The sequence below is a fragment of the Hippoglossus stenolepis genome, chromosome 10, assembly GCF_022539355.2.
Source record: "Hippoglossus stenolepis isolate QCI-W04-F060 chromosome 10, HSTE1.2, whole genome shotgun sequence".
In the NCBI taxonomy this organism is placed as follows: Eukaryota; Metazoa; Chordata; class Actinopteri; order Pleuronectiformes; family Pleuronectidae; genus Hippoglossus; species Hippoglossus stenolepis.
The window spans coordinates 26,844,400-26,864,543 of NC_061492.1; the positions used below are offsets into that span (position 1 = coordinate 26,844,400).

General features: G+C 48.1%; 29 non-coding genes and 1 pseudogene across 29 annotated transcripts; all 30 read right to left on the minus strand.

Annotated features, from left to right (window-relative positions):
- Positions 1-66: 66 nt before the first annotated feature.
- Positions 67-256, minus strand: LOC124854263. Its single transcript, XR_007034507.1, has one exon. It is a non-coding gene; the product is annotated as a U2 spliceosomal RNA (small nuclear RNA).
- Positions 257-433: 177 nt separating this feature from the next.
- Positions 434-539, minus strand: LOC124853990 (annotated as a pseudogene).
- Positions 540-1,038: 499 nt separating this feature from the next.
- On the minus strand, positions 1,039-1,227 carry LOC124854213. The gene has a single exon (XR_007034459.1). It is a non-coding gene; the product is annotated as a U2 spliceosomal RNA (small nuclear RNA).
- Positions 1,228-1,405: 178 nt separating this feature from the next.
- LOC124853610 lies at positions 1,406-1,516 on the minus strand. The gene has a single exon (XR_007033950.1). It is a non-coding gene; the product is annotated as a U5 spliceosomal RNA (small nuclear RNA).
- Positions 1,517-2,014: 498 nt separating this feature from the next.
- LOC124853374 lies at positions 2,015-2,207 on the minus strand. Its single transcript, XR_007033717.1, has one exon. It is a non-coding gene; the product is annotated as a U2 spliceosomal RNA (small nuclear RNA).
- Positions 2,208-2,383: 176 nt separating this feature from the next.
- On the minus strand, positions 2,384-2,495 carry LOC124853329. The gene has a single exon (XR_007033672.1). It is a non-coding gene; the product is annotated as a U5 spliceosomal RNA (small nuclear RNA).
- Positions 2,496-2,992: 497 nt separating this feature from the next.
- LOC124854366 lies at positions 2,993-3,182 on the minus strand. Its single transcript, XR_007034610.1, has one exon. It is a non-coding gene; the product is annotated as a U2 spliceosomal RNA (small nuclear RNA).
- Positions 3,183-3,360: 178 nt separating this feature from the next.
- On the minus strand, positions 3,361-3,473 carry LOC124853275. Its single transcript, XR_007033618.1, has one exon. It is a non-coding gene; the product is annotated as a U5 spliceosomal RNA (small nuclear RNA).
- A 493-nt stretch (positions 3,474-3,966) lies between these two features.
- Positions 3,967-4,157, minus strand: LOC124853166. The gene has a single exon (XR_007033509.1). It is a non-coding gene; the product is annotated as a U2 spliceosomal RNA (small nuclear RNA).
- Positions 4,158-4,335: 178 nt separating this feature from the next.
- Positions 4,336-4,448, minus strand: LOC124853219. Its single transcript, XR_007033562.1, has one exon. It is a non-coding gene; the product is annotated as a U5 spliceosomal RNA (small nuclear RNA).
- Positions 4,449-4,946: 498 nt separating this feature from the next.
- LOC124854181 lies at positions 4,947-5,136 on the minus strand. The gene has a single exon (XR_007034429.1). It is a non-coding gene; the product is annotated as a U2 spliceosomal RNA (small nuclear RNA).
- A 177-nt stretch (positions 5,137-5,313) lies between these two features.
- On the minus strand, positions 5,314-5,426 carry LOC124853221. Its single transcript, XR_007033564.1, has one exon. It is a non-coding gene; the product is annotated as a U5 spliceosomal RNA (small nuclear RNA).
- Positions 5,427-5,923: 497 nt separating this feature from the next.
- On the minus strand, positions 5,924-6,114 carry LOC124852735. Its single transcript, XR_007033157.1, has one exon. It is a non-coding gene; the product is annotated as a U2 spliceosomal RNA (small nuclear RNA).
- A 177-nt stretch (positions 6,115-6,291) lies between these two features.
- Positions 6,292-6,406, minus strand: LOC124853338. The gene has a single exon (XR_007033681.1). It is a non-coding gene; the product is annotated as a U5 spliceosomal RNA (small nuclear RNA).
- A 496-nt stretch (positions 6,407-6,902) lies between these two features.
- Positions 6,903-7,093, minus strand: LOC124854354. The gene has a single exon (XR_007034598.1). It is a non-coding gene; the product is annotated as a U2 spliceosomal RNA (small nuclear RNA).
- Positions 7,094-7,269: 176 nt separating this feature from the next.
- LOC124853262 lies at positions 7,270-7,382 on the minus strand. The gene has a single exon (XR_007033605.1). It is a non-coding gene; the product is annotated as a U5 spliceosomal RNA (small nuclear RNA).
- A 489-nt stretch (positions 7,383-7,871) lies between these two features.
- On the minus strand, positions 7,872-8,062 carry LOC124853463. Its single transcript, XR_007033806.1, has one exon. It is a non-coding gene; the product is annotated as a U2 spliceosomal RNA (small nuclear RNA).
- Positions 8,063-8,237: 175 nt separating this feature from the next.
- On the minus strand, positions 8,238-8,351 carry LOC124853478. Its single transcript, XR_007033820.1, has one exon. It is a non-coding gene; the product is annotated as a U5 spliceosomal RNA (small nuclear RNA).
- Positions 8,352-8,848: 497 nt separating this feature from the next.
- Positions 8,849-9,035, minus strand: LOC124854430. Its single transcript, XR_007034674.1, has one exon. It is a non-coding gene; the product is annotated as a U2 spliceosomal RNA (small nuclear RNA).
- Positions 9,036-9,213: 178 nt separating this feature from the next.
- Positions 9,214-9,326, minus strand: LOC124853261. Its single transcript, XR_007033604.1, has one exon. It is a non-coding gene; the product is annotated as a U5 spliceosomal RNA (small nuclear RNA).
- A 492-nt stretch (positions 9,327-9,818) lies between these two features.
- LOC124854214 lies at positions 9,819-10,006 on the minus strand. The gene has a single exon (XR_007034460.1). It is a non-coding gene; the product is annotated as a U2 spliceosomal RNA (small nuclear RNA).
- Positions 10,007-10,183: 177 nt separating this feature from the next.
- LOC124853734 lies at positions 10,184-10,296 on the minus strand. Its single transcript, XR_007034073.1, has one exon. It is a non-coding gene; the product is annotated as a U5 spliceosomal RNA (small nuclear RNA).
- A 490-nt stretch (positions 10,297-10,786) lies between these two features.
- LOC124852652 lies at positions 10,787-10,976 on the minus strand. The gene has a single exon (XR_007033075.1). It is a non-coding gene; the product is annotated as a U2 spliceosomal RNA (small nuclear RNA).
- Positions 10,977-11,148: 172 nt separating this feature from the next.
- On the minus strand, positions 11,149-11,259 carry LOC124853704. The gene has a single exon (XR_007034043.1). It is a non-coding gene; the product is annotated as a U5 spliceosomal RNA (small nuclear RNA).
- A 476-nt stretch (positions 11,260-11,735) lies between these two features.
- On the minus strand, positions 11,736-11,919 carry LOC124853086. Its single transcript, XR_007033472.1, has one exon. It is a non-coding gene; the product is annotated as a U2 spliceosomal RNA (small nuclear RNA).
- Positions 11,920-17,807: 5,888 nt separating this feature from the next.
- On the minus strand, positions 17,808-18,004 carry LOC124853051. Its single transcript, XR_007033453.1, has one exon. It is a non-coding gene; the product is annotated as a U2 spliceosomal RNA (small nuclear RNA).
- A 172-nt stretch (positions 18,005-18,176) lies between these two features.
- Positions 18,177-18,288, minus strand: LOC124854080. The gene has a single exon (XR_007034328.1). It is a non-coding gene; the product is annotated as a U5 spliceosomal RNA (small nuclear RNA).
- Positions 18,289-18,718: 430 nt separating this feature from the next.
- On the minus strand, positions 18,719-18,907 carry LOC124854259. The gene has a single exon (XR_007034503.1). It is a non-coding gene; the product is annotated as a U2 spliceosomal RNA (small nuclear RNA).
- Positions 18,908-19,085: 178 nt separating this feature from the next.
- LOC124853158 lies at positions 19,086-19,196 on the minus strand. Its single transcript, XR_007033501.1, has one exon. It is a non-coding gene; the product is annotated as a U5 spliceosomal RNA (small nuclear RNA).
- A 494-nt stretch (positions 19,197-19,690) lies between these two features.
- Positions 19,691-19,880, minus strand: LOC124852718. The gene has a single exon (XR_007033141.1). It is a non-coding gene; the product is annotated as a U2 spliceosomal RNA (small nuclear RNA).
- Positions 19,881-20,144: the final 264 nt, after the last annotated feature.

The window sequence follows — 20,144 nt, forward strand, 5'->3', positions numbered from 1 at the left end:
TGAGCCAGTGTAGAATTCACTTTGATACGCGACAATTGTTTGAGTGTTTGGTTTTCACAAGGTAAGAACAGAGGCACCGCTCCAGCGGCACTGCAATGCTAGGTCGATGCGTGAGAGAAAGGAGCAAGCTCCAAATTTCTGCCCCTCATGCCAAAAATCTGCTTAATATGTAGTCCTCATATAGAGGACATATCAGATATTAAACTGATAAGAACAGATACTACACTTGATCTTAGCCAAAAGGCCGAGAAGCGATAAGCCCCAAGTGTTGATGTCCACGCCAAGCTCTTGGCACAAATCTCACTTGTTGTGGTACCCCGTTCGTAGGTGTGCATAACAATGGCTGCTGCTTATCACCTCCGCCCCAAGCTCTCCTTGTGGCGCTTGATTTCTGACCTAGACAGCCTTTGACTTTTCACACTTTCATAAGGCTCAGCCATACAGCAAAGCCTGCCAAAATATATTCAACTCATGTTTGTTCCTCTCCACGGAAGTCTTTAGTAAAAGAAAGACTTGTGGCAGAAGAGAAACCAGAGTCAGCATGGCCTCTGTTGAGAGCAGCAGAGGAGCCCTCGGTCACAGTCACCACCTTCACGGTAGGGCCCTCTTTGCTTTCCGCATGTCAGATCCCAGTATGCAACATTCCCAACCCGCCCCCATCTGCCAACCAAAATTATACACGTCTTTATTACCTCCTGCCCTGACTACTGTGATTGGCTTTTAAGCCTGCCTAAGCAATACATCCCTGAACCACTTACATTCGCTCCAAAATGCTGACTCTGGTTTCTCACCAAGTCTCCCAGAAGGTCTTGAGTGAAAGCAAGTTTCCATTCTTGACAAACGCTTCTAACTCAATTTGGAATCCAGTTCAAGCTCATTGTGACCTCTGTGCATGGTCACGCCACAAAGCAGTGAGCCATCAGAGCGGTTTCACACACTTGTGTGTGCCAGGCCGTTACCTCACTTTCATTGAGCCAGTGTAGAATTCACTTTGATACGCGACAATTGTTTGAGTGTTTGGTTTTCTACAAGGTAAGAACAGAGTGCACTGCTCCCAGCGGCACTGCAATGCTAGGTCGATGCGTGGAGAGAAAGGAGCAAGCTCCAAATTTCTGCCCTCATGCCAAAATCTGCTTAATATGTAGTCCTCATATGAGGACATATCAGATATTAAACTGATAAGAACAGATACTACACTTGATCTTAGCCAAAAGGCCGAGAAGCGATAAGCCCCAAGTGTTGGATGTCCACGCCAAGCTCTTGGCACAAATCTCACTTGTTGTGGTACCCCGTCAGAGGTGTGCATAACAATGGCTGCTGCTTATCACCTCCGCCCAAGCTCTCCTTTGTGGCGCTTGATTTCTGACCTAGACAGCTCTTTGACTTTTCACAATTTCATAAGGCTCAGCCATACAGCAAAGCCTGCCAAAATATATTCAACTCATGTTTGTTCCTTCCACGGAAGTCTTTAGTAAAAGGCTAAAGACTTGTGCGTTATGAAGAGAAACCAGAGTCAGCATGGCCCTCTGTTGGAGAGCAGCAGAGGAGCCTCTCGGTCACAGTCACCACCTTCACGGTAGGCCTCTCTTTGCTTTCCGCATGTCAGATCCCAGTATGCAACATTCCAACCCGCCCCCATCTGCCAACCAAAATTATACACGCCTTTATTACCTCCTGCCCTGACTACTGTGATTGGCTTTTAAGCCTGCCTAAGCAATACATCCCTGAACCACTTACATTCGCCCAAAATGCTGACTCTGGTTTCTCACCAAGTCTCCCAGAAGGTCTTGAGTGAAAGCAAGTTTCCATTCTTGACAAACGCTTCTAACTCAATTTGGAATCCAGTTCAAGCTCATTGTGACCTCTGCATGGTCACGTCACTAAGCAGTGAGCCATCAGAGCGGTTTCACACACTTGTGTGTGCCAGGCCGTTACCTCAGTTTCATTGAGCCAGTGTAGAATTCACTTTGATACGCGACAATTGTTTGAGTGTTTGGTTTTCTACAAGGTAAGAACAGAGTGCACCGCTCCCAGCGGCACTGCAATGCTAGGTCGATGCGTGGAGAGAAAGGAGCAAGCTCCAAATTTCTGCCCTCATGCCAAAAATCTGCTTTTAATATGTAGTCCTCATATAGAGGACATATCAGATATTAAACTGATAAGAACAGATACTACACTTGATCTTAGCCAAAAGGCCGAGAAGCGATAAGCCCCAAGTGTTGGATGTCCACGCCAAGCTCTTGGCACAAATCTCACTTGTTGGGTACCCTGCTCGTAGGTGTGCATAACAATGGCTGCTGCTTATCACCTCCGCCCAAGCTCTCCTTTGTGGCGCTTGATTTCTGACCTAGACAGCTCTTTGACTTTCACACTTCATAAGGCTCAGCCATACAGCAAAGCCTGCCAAAATATATTCAACTCATGTTTGTTCCTCTCCACGGAAGTCTTTAGTAAAAGGCGAAAGACTTGTGCGGTATGAAGAGAAACCAGAGTCAGCATGGCCCTCTGTTGGAGAGCAGCAGAGGAGCCTCTCGGTCACAGTCACCACCTTCACGGTAGGCCCTCTTTGCTTTCCGCATGTCAGATCCCAGTATGCAACATTCCCAACCCGCCCCATCTGCCAACCAAAATTATACACGCCTTTATTACCTCCTGCCCTGACTACTGTGATTGGCTTTAAGCCTGCCTAAGCAATACATCCCTGAACCACTTACATTCGCTCTCCAAAATGCTGACTCTGGTTTCACCAAGTCTCCCAGAAGGTCTTGAGTGAAAGCAAGTTTCCATTCTTGACAAACGCTTCTAACTCAATTTGGAATCCAGTTCAAGCTCATTGTGACCTCTGCATGGTCACGCCACAAAGCAGTGAGCCATCAGAGCGGTTTCACACACTTGTGTGTGCCAGGCCGTTACCTCACTTTCATTGAGCCAGTGTAGAATTCACTTTGATACGCGACAATTGTTTGAGTGTTTGGTTTTCTACAAGGTAAGAACAGAGTGCACTGCTCCCAGCGGCACTGCAATGCTAGGTCGATGCGTGGAGAGAAAGGAGCAAGCTCCAAATTTCTGCCCTCATGCCAAAATCTGCTTAATATGTAGTCCTCATATAGAGGACATATCAGATATTAAACTGATAAGAACAGATACTACACTTGATCTTAGCCAAAAGGCCGAGTAGCGATAAGCCCCAAGTGTTGATGTCCACGCCAAGCTCTTGGCACAAATCTCACTTGTTGTGGTACCCCGTCTGTAGGTGTGCATAACAATGGCTGCTGCTTATCACCTCCGCCCAAGCTCTCCTTTGTGGCGCTTGATTTCTGACCTAGACAGCTCTTTGACTTTTCACACTTTCATAAGGCTCAGCCATACAGCAAAGCCTGCCAAAAATATATTCAACTCATGTTTGTTCCTTTCCACGGAAGTCTTTAGTAAAAGGCGAAAGACTTGTGCGTTATGAAGAGAAACCAGAGTCAGCATGGCCTCTGTTGGAGAGCAGCAGAGGAGCCTCTCGGTCACAGTCACCACCTTCACGGTAGGCCTCTTTGCTTTCCGCATGTCAGATCCCAGTATGCAACATTCCCAACCCGCCCCATCTGCCAACCAAAATTATACACGCCTTTATTACCTCCTGCCCTGACTACTGTGATTGGCTTTAAGCCTGCCTAAGCAATACATCCCTGAACCACTTACATTCGCTCCAAAATGCTGACTCTGGTTTCTCACCAAGTCTCCCAGAAGGTCTTGAGGAAAGCAAGTTTCATTCTTGACAAACGCTTCTAACTCAATTTGGAATCCAGTTCAAGCTCATTGTGACCCCTGCATGGTCACGCCACAAAGCAGTGAGCCATCAGAGCGGTTTCACACACTTGTGTGTGCCAGGCCGTTACCTCAGTTTCATTGAGCCAGTGTAGAATTCACTTTGATACGCGACAATTGTTTGAGTGTTTGGTTTTCTACAAGGTAAGAACAGAGTGCACCGTTCCCAGCGGCACTGCAATGCTAGGTCGATGCGTGGAGAGAAAGGAGCAAGCTCCAAATTTCTGCCCTCATGCCAAAAATCTGCTTAATATGTAGTCCCCATATAGAGGACATATCAGATATTAAACTGATAAGAACAGATACTACACTTGATCTTAGCCAAAAGGCCGAGAAGCGATAAGCCCCAAGTGTTGGATGTCCACGCCAAGCTCTTGGCACAAATCTCACTTGTTGTGGTACACCTCGTCAGAGGGTGTGCATAACAATGGCTGCTGCTTATCACCTCCGCCCAAGCTCTCCTTGTGGCGCTTGATTTCTGACTAGACAGCTCTTTGACTTTCACAATTTCATAAGGCTCAGCCATACAGCAAAGCCTGCCAAAAATATATTCAACTCATGTTTGTTCCTCTCCACGGAAGTCTTTAGTAAAAGGCGAAAGACTTGTGCGTTATGAAGAGAAACCAGAGTCAGCATGGCTCCTCTGTTGGAGAGCAGCAGAGGAGCCTCTCGGTCACAGTCACCACCTTCACGGTAGGCCTCTCTTGCTTTCCGCATGTCAGATCCCAGTATGCAACATTCCCAACCCGCCCCATCTGCCAACCAAAATTATACACGTCTTTATTACCTCCTGCCCTGACTACTGTGATTGGCTTAAGCCTGCCTAAGCAATACATCCCTGAACCACTTACATTCGCTCCAAAATGCTGACTCTGGTTTCTCACCAAGTCTCCCAGAAGGTCTTGAGTGAAAGCAAGTTTCCATTCTTGACAAACGCTTCTAACTCAATTTGGAATCCAGTTCAAGCTCATTGTGACCTCTGCATGGTCACGCCACTAAGCAGTGAGCCATCAGAGCGGTTTCACACACTTGTGTGTGCTGTCCGTTACTCTCACTTTCATTGAGCCAGTGTAGAATTCACTTTTGATACGCGACAATTGTTTGAGTGTTTGGTTTTCTACAAGGTAAGAACAGAGTGCACCGCTCCCAGCGGCACTGCAATGCTAGGTCGATGCGTGGAGAGAAAGGAGCAAGCTCCAAATTTCTGCCCTCATGCCAAAATCTGCTTAATATGTAGTCCTCATATAGAGGACATATCAGATATTAAACTGATAAGAACAGATACTACACTTGATCTTAGCCAAAAGGCCGAGAAGGATAAGCCCCAAGTGTTGGATGTCCACGCCAAGCTCTTGGCACAAATCTCACTTGTTGTGGTACCCTGCTCGTAGGTGTGCATAACAATGGCTGCTGCTTATCACCTCCGCCCAAGCTCTCCTTTGTGGCGCTTGATTTCTGACCTAGACAGCTCTTTGACTTTTCACACTTCATAAGGCTCAGCCATACAGCAAAGCCTGCCAAAAATATATTCAACTCATGTTTGTTCCTCTCCACGGAAGTCTTTAGTAAAAGGCGAAAGACTTGTGCGTTATGAAGAGAAACCAGAGTCAGCATGGCCCTCTGTTGAGAGCAGCAGAGGAGCCTCTCGGTCACAGTCACCACCTTCACGGTAGGCCTCTCTTTGCTTTCCGCATGTCAGATCCCAGTATGCAACATTCCCAACCCGCCCCCATCTGCCAACCAAAATTATACACGCCTTTATTACCTCCTGCCCTGACTACTGTGATTGGCTTTAAGCCTGCCTAAGCAATACATCCCTGAACCACTTACATTCGCTCCAAAATGCTGACTCTGGTTTCTCACCAAGTCTCCCAGAAGGTCTTGAGGAAAGCAAGTTTCATTCTTGACAAACGCTTCTAACTCAATTTGGAATCCAGTTCAAGCTCATTGTGACCCCGCATGGTCACGTCACTAAGCAGTGAGCCATCAGAGCGGTTTCACACACTTGTGTGTGCCAGGCCGTTACCTCACTTTCATTGAGCCAGTGTAGAATTCACTTTTGATACGCGGACAATTGTTTGAGTGTTTGGTTTTCTACAAGGTAAGAACAGAGTGCACCGCTCCCAGCGGCACTGCAATGCTAGGTCGATGCGTGGAGAGAAAGGAGCAAGCTCCAAATTTCTGCCCTCATGCCAAAAATCTGCTTAATATGTAGTCCTCATATAGAGGACATATCAGATATTAAACTGATAAGAACAGATACTACACTTGATCTTAGCCAAAAGGCCGAGAAGCGATAAGCCCCAAGTGTTGGATGTCCACGCCAAGCTCTTGGCACAAATCTCACTTGTTGTGGTACCCCGTCTCGTAGGTGTGCATAACAATGGCTGCTGCTTATCACCTCCGCCCAAGCTCCCTTTGTGGCGCTTTGATTTCTGACCTAGACAGCTCTTTGACTTTTCACAATTTCATAAGGCTCAGCCATACAGCAAAGCCTCCCAAAATATATTCAACTCATGTTTGTTCCTTTCCACGGAAGTCTTTAGTAAAAGGCGAAAGACTTGTGCGTTATGAAGAGAAACCAGAGTCAGCATGGCCCTCTGTTGGAGAGCAGCAGAGGAGCCTCTCGGTCACAGTCACCACCTTCACGGTAGGCCTCTCTTGCTTTCCGCATGTCAGATCCCAGTATGCAACATTCCCAACCCGCCCCCATCTGCCAACCAAAATTATACACGTCTTTATTACCTCCTGCCCTGACTACTGTGATTGGCTTAAGCCTGCCTAAGCAATACATCCTGAACCACTTACATTCGCTCCAAAATGCTGACTCTGGTTTCTCACCAAGTCTCCCAGAAGGTCTTGAGTGAAAGCAAGTTTCCATTCTTGACAAACGCTTCTAACTCAATTTGGAATCCAGTTCAAGCTCATTGTGACCTCTGCATGGTCACGCCACAAAGCAGTGAGCCATCAGAGCGGTTTCCACACTTGTGTGTGCCAGGCCGATTACCTCACTTTCATTGAGCCAGTGTAGAATCCACTTTGATACGCGACAATTGTTTGAGTGTTTGGTTTTCTACAAGGTAAGAACAGAGTGCACCGTTCCCAGCGGCACTGCAATGCTAGGTCGATGCGTGGAGAGAAAGGAGCAAGCTCCAAATTTCTGCCCTCATGCCAAAAATCTGCTTAATATGTAGTCCTCATATAGAGGACATATCAGATATTAAACTGATAAGAACAGATACTACACTTGATCTTAGCCAAAAGGCCGAGAAGCGATAAGCCCCAAGTGTTGATGTCCACGCCAAGCTCTTGGCACAAATCTCACTTGTTGTGGTACCTGCTCAGAAGGTGTGCATAACAATGGCTGCTGCTTATCACCTCCGCCCAAGCTCTCCTTTGTGGCGCTTGATTTCTGACCTAGACAGCTCTTTGACTTTTCACACTTTAAGGCCTCAGCCATACAGCAAAGCCTGCCAAAAATATATTCAACTCATGTTTGTTCCTCTCCACGGAAGTCTTTAGTAAAAGGCGAAAGACTTGTGCTATATGAAGAGAAACCAGAGTCAGCATGGCTCCTCTGTTGAGAGCAGCAGAGGAGCCTCTCGGTCACAGTCACCACCTTCACGGTAGGCCTCTTTGCTTTCCGCATGTCAGATCCCAGTATGCAACATTCCCAACCCGCCCCCATCTGCCAACCAAAATTATACACGTTTTATTACCTCCTGCCCTGACTACTGTGTTGTTTAAGCCTGCCTAAGCAATACATCCCTGAACCACTTACATTCCCTCCAAAATGCTGACTTGGTTTCTCACCAAGTCTCCAGAAGGTCTTGAGTGAAAGCAAGTTTCCATTCTTGACAAACGCTTCTAACTCAATTTGGAATCCAGTTCAAGCTCATTGTGACCCTGCATGGTCACGCCACAAAGCAGTGAGCCATCAGAGCGGTCACACACTTGTGTGTGCCAGGCCGTTACCCCACTTTCATTGAGCCAGTGTAGAATTCACTTTTGATACGCGACAATTGTTTGAGTGTTTGGTTTTCTACAAGGAAAGAACAGAGTGCACCGTTCCCAGCGGCACTGCAATGCTAGGTCGATGCGTGGAGAGAAAGGAGCAAGCTCCAAATTTCTGCCCTCATGCCAAAAATCTGCTTAATATGTAGTCCCCATATAGAGGACATATCAGATATTAAACTGATAAGAACAGATACTACACTTGATCTTAGCCAAAGGGCCGAGAAGCGATAAGCCCAAGTGTTGGATGTCCACGCCAAGCTCTTGGCACAAATCTCACTTGTTGTGGTACCCCGTTCGTAGGTGTGCATAACAATGGCTGCTGCTTATCACCTCCGCCCAAGCTCTCCTTTGTGGCGCTTGGATTTCTGACCTAGACAGCTCTTTGACTTTTCCCACTTCATAAGGCTCAGCCATACAGCAAAGCCTGCAAAAATATATTCAACTCATGTTTGTTCCTTCCACGGAAGTCTTTAGTAAAAGGCGAAAGACTTGTGCGTTATGAAGAGAAACCAGAGTCAGCATGGCTCTCTGTTGAGAGCAGCAGAGGAGCCTCTCGGTCACAGTCACCACCTTCACGGTAGGCCTCTTTGCTTTCCGCATGTCAGATCCCAGTATGCAACATTCCTAACCCGCCCCCTATCTGCCAACCAAAATTATACACGCTTTATTACCTCCTGCCCTGACTACTGTGATTGGCTTTTAAGCCTGCCTAAGCAATACATCCCTGAACCACTTACATTCGCTCCAAAATGCTGACTCTGGTTTCTCACCAAGTTCCCAGAAGGTCTTGAGTGAAAGCAAGTTTCCATTCTTGACAAACGCTTCTAACTCAATTTGGAATCCAGTTCAAGCTCATTGTGACCCCGTGCATGGTCACGCCACTAAGCAGTGAGCCATCAGAGCGGTTTCACACACTTGTGTGTGCTAGGCCGTTACCTCACTTTCATTGAGCCAGTGTAGAATTCACTTTGATACGCGACAATTGTTTGAGTGTTTGGTTTTCTACAAGGTAAGAACAGAGTGCACCGTTCCCAGCGGCACTGCAATGCTAGGTCGATGAGAGAGAAAGGAGCAAGCTCCAAATTCTGCCCCTCATGCCAAAATCTGCTTAATATGTAGTCCTCATATAGAGGACATATCAGATATTAAACTGATAAGAACAGATACTACACTTGATCTTAGCCAAAAGGCCGAGAAGGATAAGCCCCAAGTGTGGATGTCCACGCCTAAGCTCTTGGCACAAATCTCACTTGTTGTGGTACCCTGTCAGAGGTGTGCATAACAATGGCTGCTGCTTATCACCTCCGCCCAAGCCTCTCCTTTGTGGCGCTTGATTTCTGACCTAGACAGCTCTTTGACTTTTCACAATTTCATAAGGCTCAGCCATACAGCAAAGCTTGCCAAAAATATATTCAACTCATGTTTGTTCCTTTCCACGGAAGTCTTTAGTAAAAGGCGAAAGACTTGTGCGTTATGAAGAGAAACCAGAGTCAGCATGGCCCTCTGTTGGAGAGCAGCAGAGGAGCCTCTCGGTCACAGTCACCACTTCACGGTAGGCTTCTTGCTTTCCGCATGTCAGATCCCCCAGTATGCAACATTCCCAACCCGCCTCCCCATCTGCCAACCAAAATATATATGTCCTTATTACCTCCTGCCCTGACTACTGTGATTGGCTTTAAGCCTGCCTAACACACATCCCTGAACCACTTACATTCTCGCCAAAATGCTGACTCTGGTTTCTCACCAAGTCTCCCAGAAGGTCTGAGTGAAAGCAAGCTTCCATTCTTGACAAACGCTTCTAACTCAATTTGGAATCCAGTTCAAGCTCACTGACTCCCGTGCATGGTCACGCCACTACAGTGAGCCATCAGAGCGGTTTCACACACTTGTGTGTGCTAGAGTTAGCCTCACTTTCATTGAGCCAGTGTAGAATTCACTTTGATACGCGACAATTGTTTGAGTGTTTGGTTTTCTACAAGGTAAGAACAGAGTGCACCGCTCCCAGCGGCACTGCAATGCTAGGTCGATGCGTGAGAGAAAGGAGCAAGCTCCAAATTTCTGCCTCATGCCAAAATCTGCTTAATATGTAGTCCTCATATAGAGGACATATCAGATATTAAACTGATAAGAACAGATACTACACTTGATCTTAGCCAAAAGGCCGAGAAGCGATAAGCCCCAAGTGTTGGATGTCCACGCCAAGCTCTTGGCACAAATCTCACTTGTTGTGGTACCCCAAGCCGTAGGTGCATAACAATGGCTGCTGCTTATCACTCCTCCGCCCTAGCTCTCCCTTGTGGCGCTTGATTTCTGACCTAGACAGCTCTTTGACTTTTCACATCATAAGGCTCAGCCATACAGCAAAGCCTGCCAAAAATATATTCAACTCATGTTTGTTCCTCTCTCCACGGAAGTCCTTAGTAAAAGGCGAAAGACTTGTGCTATGAAGAGAAACCAGAGTCAGCATGGCCCTCTGTTGGAGAGCAGCAGAGAGCCTCTCGGTCACAGTCACCACCTTCACGGTAGGCCTCTTTGCTTTCCGCATGTCAGATCCCAGTATGCAACATTCCCAACCCGCCCCATCTGCCAACCAAAATTATACACGCCTTTATTACCTCCCTGCCCTGACTACTGTGATTGGCTTTAAGCCTGCCTAAGCAATACATCCCTGAACCACTTACATTCGCTCCAAATGCTGACTCTGGTTTCTCACCAAGTCTCCCAGAAGGTCTTGAGGAAAGCAAGTTTCCATTCTTGACAAACGCTTTAACTCAATTGGAATCCAGTTCGCTCTCATGACCTCGCATGGTCACGCCACTAAGCAGTGAGCCATCAGAGCGGTTTCACACACTTGTGTGTGCCAGGCCCAAGTTACCTCAGTTTCATTGAGCCAGTGTAGAATTCACTTTGATACGCGACAATTGTTTGAGTGTTTGGTTTTCACAAGGTAAGAACAGAGTGCACTGCCTCAGCGGCACTGCAATGCTAGGTCGATGCGTGGAGAGAAAGGGAGTAAGCTCCAAATTTCTGCCCTCATGCCAAAATCTGCTTAATATGTAGTCCTCATATAGAGGACATATCAGATATTAAACTGATAAGAACAGATACTACACTTGATCTTAGCCAAAAGGCCGAGAAGCGATAAGCCCTAAGTGTTGGATGTCCACGCCAAGCTCTTGGCACAAATCTCACTTGTTGTGGTACCCTCGCTCGTAGGTGTGCATAACAATGGCTGCTGCTTATCACCTCCGCCCATGCTCTCCTTTGTGCGCTGGATTTCTGACCTAGACAGCTTTGACTTTCACACTTAAGGCTCAGCCATACAGCAAAGCTCGCCAAAATATATTCAACTCATGTTTGTTCTCTCCACTGAAGTCTTTAGTAAAAGGCGAAAGACTTGTGTGCTATGAAGAGAAACCAGAGTCAGCATGGCCCTCTGTTGAGAGCAGCAGAGGAGCTCGGTCACAGTCACCACCTTCACGGTAGGCTCTTTGCTTTCCGCATGTCAGATCCCAGTATGCAACATTCTAACCCGCCCCCATCTGCCAAATCCAAAATTATACACGCTTTATTACCTCCTGCCCTGACTACTGTGATTGGCTTTTAAGCCTGCCAAGCAATACATCCCTGAACCACTTACATTCGCTCCAAAATGCTGACTCTGGTTTCTCACCAAGTTCCCCAGAAGGTCTTGGAGGAAAGCATTCTTGACAAACGCTTCTAACTCAATTTAATCCAGTTCAAGCTCACTGAGACCCCGCATGGTCACGCTACTCACTCAGTGAGCCATCAGAGCGTTCACACACTGTGTGCCAGGCCGTCACCTCAGTTTCATTGAGCCAGTGTAGAATTCACTTTGATACGCGACAATTGTTTGAGTGTTTGGTTTTCACAAGGTAAGAACAGAGTGCACTGCTCCCAGCGGCACTGCAATGCTAGGTCGATGCGTGAGAGAGCGAGCAAGCTCCAAATTTCTGCCCTCATGCCAAAAATCTGCTTAATATGCAGTCCCCATATAGAGACATATCAGATATTAAACTGATAAGAACAGATTATTACAAAACTTGTCAGTTAAATACAATCAATACAATCAAACATCACGTATGATCATCTCCTTTCTTTAATACAACTTCATCCCCCAAAAAAGCCCCCCGCAGGTGCATAGAATGTTAATTCTTCAAAACTCTACCCATTCCATGTTGTAAACTAAAAAGGTGAAAAAATAAAACAGTCAAAGAACTCTCTGTGCCTTCCTCTCTCTTTTTTCTCACCACATCCACCCCAAACCCCTTTCTCCACTCTTCAAGGGCTGCGTATACCCACTCTCAACGTCCTTTGATGTTCCCCTTTACATCTGCTTCCTCCCCCATTATCCCTTCCACCCCACTGTCTTTATCCGTCTTGATCGCAAGCCTGGCCTGGCCGACCAGATACTCCTCTTTGTTATACTCTCTATAATCTTCCATATTGGGACATCAAAAGGACCATTCCCTGTGCCTAAACCTCTTCAACCTCTGGTCCAGGCAGATAAAATCGCAGGACGCCACCTTGCCCCAGCCGCCTCCCCACTTTACCCCAGACCACACCTTCCCACTGGACAGTCCCATGACATGCTCCGGACCAAGTCCTCTGAACAGGTTGTCCGAGGGACGCTGGGATCGGCGCAACCCATGTGCCTACATGGCCGCACTCGGCAGGCATTGGTGCAGGCATAACCAATTAGTAAGCCTTGAGCCAGTAGTTGCTTCCCGTGGGGCTGCCAGCCCTCCAAACTTTGGACGGGTCCCCACCACTTTGGAGGTGCGACAACTCCCTCGACTGACCTCTCTGTAGAGGGCTCTGGGGATTTATTTCTTATGGCTTGTAAGCCGAGGCTCCCAGGATGAGCCCGCAGCCACCTGGCCGCATGGTTGGAAATGCCATGGCTTACGCCCACCCCTGGGTGCAGGAGTTACGCTCCAGCAACCATCAACAATCCCTAGCTGGCATGAAATAGAGCCCTGAGAAGCAGCCTGAGGGTGCTCTATCGCAAGGATAGTTCCTTCGTGAGCCAAGGATTGAAACAAAAATGCAGTCCAGCCTCTCCAGCGGGAGGTGGCACACCTTTTCCTCTCCTTCGCTTATACTTCAGCCAGCATAAAACCCGGCCACATATTCATTCACCGCCAACCTACATAACCGGGAACACAGGCGCTTTATGAGAGGTCTCATGCTGGATTGGGTGATAGGCAGGGGCGTCAGATACAGGAGTGGATGGCAGATCAAGCTACTGCAGCACAAAGCACCCCCATAAGCCAGGCAACTGTCCTGCTGTCGCAAGTTCTGACTAAGTGAAATACGCCGGTCCAAGTTGATGGCACTGTGGGGCTGTCTCTAAAGCTGGGACTCCCTAGTACCCAGGCGGTCCCAGCAGAGCCGACAGCCTCCCGGCACATCCATCCCTCCAGCCACCAAAGAATCCAGACCGAGGACTGCACCATCCAGCTGTGCCCAGACCCCCGGAAGACCCCAAACCACCTGCAAAAACTCCAAAGATCGGATCAGGTGCATGAACACGCCCAGCAGCAGTGTGGTGTCATCCGCATATCGCACAGCTTGACTCAGAGGCTCTCGTTGCTGGGAACCAGGAAACCTTTTCACCCTGGGTCAGCCTGTCGGCTGCCGCCAGGGGCTCTAAGAGAGGATGGCATGCCGTGAGAGGGGGCACCCCTGTTCACCTCTGAGTGCAACCTGAAATCCTAAGTGACTGCTGGGATCGACACTGTGCTCCCCACACCTGTGGATAAGCCGCGCAAAACTCATCCGGAGCAAAACTTCTTGTTAAAGCCTAGTCCTTCTAATAATACCCTAAACATAGTCCCTGCTTGAACCTGTCAGTCGCCTTTGCCTGGAGCCGAGACCAACCACCATAAGTGCAGGTGGTCTGCTTGCTGAAGCGTAGAACAGTTTATGAGCTGAGATTCCATTCACCGAGCGCCCGCCACTGCTGCATGCTCTCCAACCACATGGACTACGTGGAAGCACAGCTTCAACGATCGCTAGGACCTTGCCAGAAAGCTATAATCCACACACAGCATGGTCAGTGGCTCGAGTTGCCGGAGGCCGGCGTCGCTTGAAACAGGGGAGATCACCCTGTAGCCATAGTCCCTCCATTACACCTGTGAGAAGTACTTCGCGGACAACAACACTCACTACGCTCCGAATCTCCTAGAACTTGAGATAAAACTCCACGGCAGTCCATCGAAGCCCGGCACCTTCCGCTTGTTCATTTTGAGCAGAGGGCACCCAGCTTGAGGGCGAGAAACCGGGCCTCCAACGCCTGCTGCGCGAGGTCCGATTCGGCACTCTGCTTGGTCAGTAAGTCCAGAAAGTCCCCTCCCCCACAGCCTACCTTTTCCCTCCAAGCTCGCAGAAAGTGGCCAGTAGGTAGAATACCATTTTCACCAGCCTCCGAGCACCACTCCTTCCTGCATGTCCTCGATCCCGGTCTGTACTCTGCCTTTCCCGTCACCCATTGGAGCAGAAGCAGAAAACACGTCTCCAAGCTTCCAGGAAACTCGCGCGCCTGGGCAACAGGTGGAGGCCCCCGGCCCCGCCCCCAAAGACTCCTTGCTTTACATTTCTGGAGGAAGTTATAAGCTCGATGATTTGAAAGGCCGCAGCCCCCCTTTGGGACGTACTCCGAGTGCAGGAGGCGTGTGCTGAAACACTCTCTCTCTCTGGGCCAACCCCTTTACACCTCTCTCTTTTACAGTACTTATTCGCAAAACATTTGTAAACCGTTTGATACTTCTACCACCTCCACTCACCCCAGGACACATTGGTCTCAGTCCTAGGCTTTTGAAAACAGTACCAACCTGTTTGAACTCTGTCTTCCCTTTCTAATATTAACTGAACATTGAGGCGCCAGTACTTCGCCCAAAAGCAGGCACAGGTGCACTCAAACAGCAGCCTATCATGGTCAGAGAAGAAACACAGGAGCCGCCGACTGGACACCAGACTCTAAAAGATTCTTTTGCTAAACAGAGAGTCCACGCTTAACGTCTCACCGGCTACGCCATGTGGGACCATCTACCAGTGGCCTGACTGCCTCCCCATCTACTGAAGCCCGTGTCTGGCCATCAGGTGGAGATATAACTATCGCTGGTGTCCTACTTACAACTGCACATTGAAACTTCTACCATTAACACACCGCATAGGCAGGTGTGGCTCCACCAACCCGCAAACATTGCGGTTTCTGAGTTTGTAACCATATACTCACAAAACCTCAGCTTTGTTGTCCCTCATGAAGTCAGCACCCATTATCCTGCCTTGAACAATTATGAAAACATCCTCCACCCTTTAATCTCTTTAACACCAAACAAAATCCTGACACCTGTAGAGGGACTTTTCCACACTCCAGATTGAGTCCCCTTTTTTCGTCCACTCTTTGAATTTTGTAACATCCCCTTGTCCAGAATGAACTCTGCAATAAACAAATTTGTACATGCAGCTGGTCCACAAATCATAAACAACCTCTTTTCTTTTAACCGGCCCTCATTCCTCTACATTTAATGAGAATTCTAATTCTGAAATATTATAATTTGTATTTTAAAGTCTTTACTGCACAAAACACAAAAAAACCTACAGCAGTTAAGAGGTCTCACTGTCCATCTGTTCCCTCAGGAAAAGGGGCGGCAGCACTGATTAGGCCATGTTGAGTGGCTTAATGGTCCTCATATGCATCCTCCCAAGGGATGGTATATTGGCAGGCCTGAGGCAACCCAGTGCCAACCCTAAACCGCATAAGTGCAGACAGATCTACCTGGATTCTCTTCCGGCCTGCTCAGAAGCCTTCCACTCCTCCCCAGCCCCTGTGTTGCTCCCCTTCCTGCCTTGATCCGCCTCTCTGCAGCATCTTTTTCGCTCCTACCTCTATCCCCCCATCTCACCACAGCCCCTTTGTCTTGTCCTGTTCTGCTCCCGTTGCTCTTCCCTTTTGATTTCTTACTATGGCCCCCTCCTTACTCTCTTCCGCTTTTCTAATTGTCTTCCCCCCTCCGAAAGCCCATCCTTTCCGTGCCCCCCCTTCTTTGACTCTTGAGGTGGGGGACGGCTGGATGGGAGGGAATCCTCTGCGCAGACACGGGGCACCTGGGCTTCGCTTATCCCCGTGGCCTCTCCCGTTGTTCTTTTCTCCAGGAATTCTCCCCCTCTTAGGAAAGATCCGTTGCTGGTCTCTGGGTTTGGGAGCAGGCGAGTCCATTCTCAGGCATCGGGTCCCATTCCCTGATCTCCTTCTTGGCTTTTTCCGCTCTTCCAGTGGACTCTGGCCACTTCCGCAGGTCCTCCTTCGGCTGGCAGCTGGATGCACAGATGGCCCAGTCCCCACATCCACACAGGCCTGGGGCCCGTGGTGAAGCTTTTGGTGGTCTCTCATGGCCCCTTGGCCAGGCAATGGCAGGCAGGTCCCGAACAGCCTGCCTCTTCTGGGTATGTACAGACTGCCTAAATAGAGCAGAACGCTTGGATACTGGAGAAAACAGGTAAACCCCGATCCCACTCAAGGCTGGAAAAGAGCCGGTGGACAAGCCGTAGTCCTGCAGACCTTGGCCAGGGGCTCAGCAGCACCGGAAACTGCCTTCTTCCCTGTCCAGAATCCCTCAAATGTTAGATACCACGGAGTGACTAGCCTGCTCACCACCTCCGTGTTGTCCAAAGCAGCCAGTGCCGGAAGTCAGATCGGCCGGCCAAGCGCGCACTCCAGGACGGCTTGAAAATTTGGTCTGTCCAGGTTCAGGGATTCGTGGAATAACAGACAATTAGTTTCCCCAGCCTCCTTTCTGGCTTCAGCCACCTTGAATACACATCCTCGCTACAGGGGCAACGCTGGCGCTTTTTCTGGCTGCTTCCCACCAATACAGGCTGACACCTTCACTCTTCAGACCAGTGGCTCAAATTGATGATGACCTTTTTGCAAAACCAGTTCGAGACATTGTTAAGTCCTCCACTGCTCCACTCTGAAGCACGTACCCTGTCACCCCAACCGGCTTGTCTGGCCTTGTCATTTTAGGTCAATTGTGTTCCTTTTCCTCTTTGTTGCTTTGTTCGCGTCCCCTTCAATCAATCTATAGCTAAAAAAGGCCGAGAAGCGATAAGCCCCAAGTGTTGATGTCCACGCTCATCTTGGCAAATCTCACTTTGTTGTGGTACTCCCCGCTCGCAGGTGTGCATAACACCCAGCCAAGGCTTATCACTCTACCGAAGCTCTCTTTGGACTTGATTTCTGACTCCAGACAGTTTCTTTTTTTTTTTTGGGACTCTTTTTTCACAACCTCATAAGGCTTCCAGCCATACCAAGCTCGCTAAGTAAAAATAGATCCAACCTTATGTTTAAACCCTCTCCACGGAAGTAACCTAGTAAAAAGCCGAAGACCGTAAGTTATGTAAGAGAAACCAGAGGCCAGCATGGCCTCCTGTTGGAGAGCAGCAGAGGAGCCTCTCGGTCATAGTCACTTCACCTTCACCTGCAGGCCTCTCTTGCTTCCGCATGCCAGATCCAGTATGCAACATTCCAAACCCGCCCCATCTGCCAAATCCAAATTATACACGGCCTTATTAATTGCCTGCACTATCTTTTCACTGTGGGATTGGCTTTTTGCTTCCGCTTCTGGTTAAAATACATCTGGAACCACTATGATTTCGCTTCCAAAATGCTGACTTCGGTTTCTCACCAAGTCTCCCAGAAGGTCTGAGGAAAGCTAAAAACTCCATTTCTTGGACAAAAACGCTAACTTCCAATTAAAATCCAGTCCAAGCTTCATTAGACTCCTAAACGCATGGTCACGCCACTGGGAAGCAGTGAGCCACCAGAGCCAGTTTCCACACACTTGTGTGCCAGGCCGCTACCTCAGTTTCCCATTGAGCCAGTGTAGAATTCACTTTTTTTTGATACGACACAATTGTTTGAGTGTTTGTTTTCTACAAGAGTAAGAACAGAGTGCACCAAGCTCCAGCGGCACTGCAATGCTAGGTCGATGGCAGAGAGAAAGGAGCAAGCTCCAAATTACTGCTCTCATGCCAAAATCTGCTTAATATGTAGTCCTCATATAGAGGACATATCAGATATTAAACTGATAAGAACAGACATTCACACTTTTTTGATCTTAGCCAAAAAGTGCCTAGAAGCTTATAAGCTCCCAAGTGTTGGATGTCCACGCAAGCTTGGCACAAATTCACTTGTTGTGGTACCCTGTTCGGTGTGCATAACAATGGCTGCTGCCATCACTTCCGCCTAATTTCTCCTTTGTGGCGCTTGATTTCTGACCTAGACAGTTTGACTTCACACTTCTGCCATAAGGCTCACATACAGCAAAGCCTGCTGTAAAAATATATTCAACTCATATTTGTTCCTCTCCACTGGTCTTTAGTAAAAAGGCTAAAGACTTGTGGCAGCAGGAAGAGAAACCAGAGTCGGTCTCTCTTGTTGGAGAGCAGCAGAGGAGCCTCTCGCTGCCAGTCACCACCTTCACGGTAGGCTTTCTTGCTTTCCGTATGTCAGATCCCAGTATGCAACATTCCCCAACCTGCCCCATCTGCCAACCAAAATTATAAAGCATCGCTTTTTTATTCGCTCCAAATGCTGACTCTGGTTTCTCACCAAGTCTCCCAGAAGGTCTTGAGTGAAAGAAGTTTCCATTCTTGACAAACGCTTCTAACTCAATTTGGAATCCAGTTCAAGCTCATTGTGACCCCCGTGCATGGTCACGTCACTAAGCAGTGAGCCATCAGAGCGGTTTCACACACTTGTGTGTGCCAGGCCGATACCTCAGTTTCATTGAGCCAGTGTAGAATTCACTTTGATACGCGACAATTGTTTGAGTGTTTGGTTTTCTACAAGGTAAGAACAGAGTGCACTGCTCCCAGCGGCACTGCAATGCTAGGTCGATGCGGAGAGAAAGGAGCAAGCTCCAAATTTCTGCCCTCATGCCAAAATTCTGCTTAATATGTAGTCCTCATATAGAGGACATATCAGATATTAAACTGATAAGAACAGATACTACACTTGATCTTAGCCAAAAGGCCGAGAAGCGATAAGCCCCAAGTGTTGATGTCCACGCCAAGCTCTTGGCACAAATCTCACTTGTTGTGGTACCCGCTCAGTAGGGTGTGCATAACAATGGCTGCTGCTTATCACCTCCGCCCAAGTCTCCTTTGTGGCGCTTTGATTTCTGACCTAGACAGCTCTTTGACTTTTCACATTTCATAAGGCTCAGCCTACAGCAAAGCCTGCCAAAAATATAACAACTCATGTTTGTTCCTCTCCACGGAAGTCTTTAGTAAAAGGCGAAAGACTTGTGCGTTATGAAGAGAAACCAGAGTCAGCATGGCCCTCTGTTGAGAGCAGCAGAGGAGCTCTCGGTCACAGTCACCACCTTCACGGTAGGCCTCTTTGCTTTCCGCATGTCAGATCCCAGTATGCAACATTCCCAACCCGCCCCATCTGCCAACCAAAATTATACACGCTCTTTATTACCTCCTGCCCTGACTACTGTGATTGGCTTTTAAGCCTCCCTAAGCAATACATCCCTGAACCACTTACATTCGCTCCAAAATGCTGACTCTGGTTTCTCACCAAGTCTCCCAGAAGGTCTTGAGGAAAGCAGTTTCATTCTTGACAAACGCTTCTAACTCAATTTGGAATCCAGTTCAAGCTCATTGTGACTCCTGCATGGTCACGCCACTAAGCAGTGAGCCATCAGAGCGGTTTCACACACTTGTGTGTGCCAGGCCGTTACTTCACTTTCATTGAGCCAGTGTAGAATTCACTTTTGATACGCGACAATTGTTTGAGTGTTTGGTTTTCTACAAGGTAAGAACAGAGTGCACTGCTCCCAGCGGCACTGCAATGCTAGGTCGATGCGTGGAGAGAAAGGAGCAGCCCAAATTACTTTGCCCTCATGCCAAAATATTCTTAATATGTAGTCCTCATATAGAGGACATATCAGATATTAAACTGATAAGAACAGATACTACACTTGATCTTAGCCAAAAGGCCGAGAAGCGATAAGCCCCAAGTGTTGATGTCCACGCCAAGCTCTTGGCACAAACTCACTTGTTGTGGTACCCTGCTCGAAGGTGTGCATAACAATGGCTGCTGCTTATCACCTCCGCCTCAAGCTCTCCTTTGTGGCGCTTGATTTCTGACCAGACAGCTCTTGACTTTTCACAATTTCATAAGGCTCAGCCATACAGCAAAGCCTGCCAAAAATATATTCAACTCATGTTTGTTCCTCTCCACGGAAGTCTTTAGTAAAAGGCGAAAGACTTGA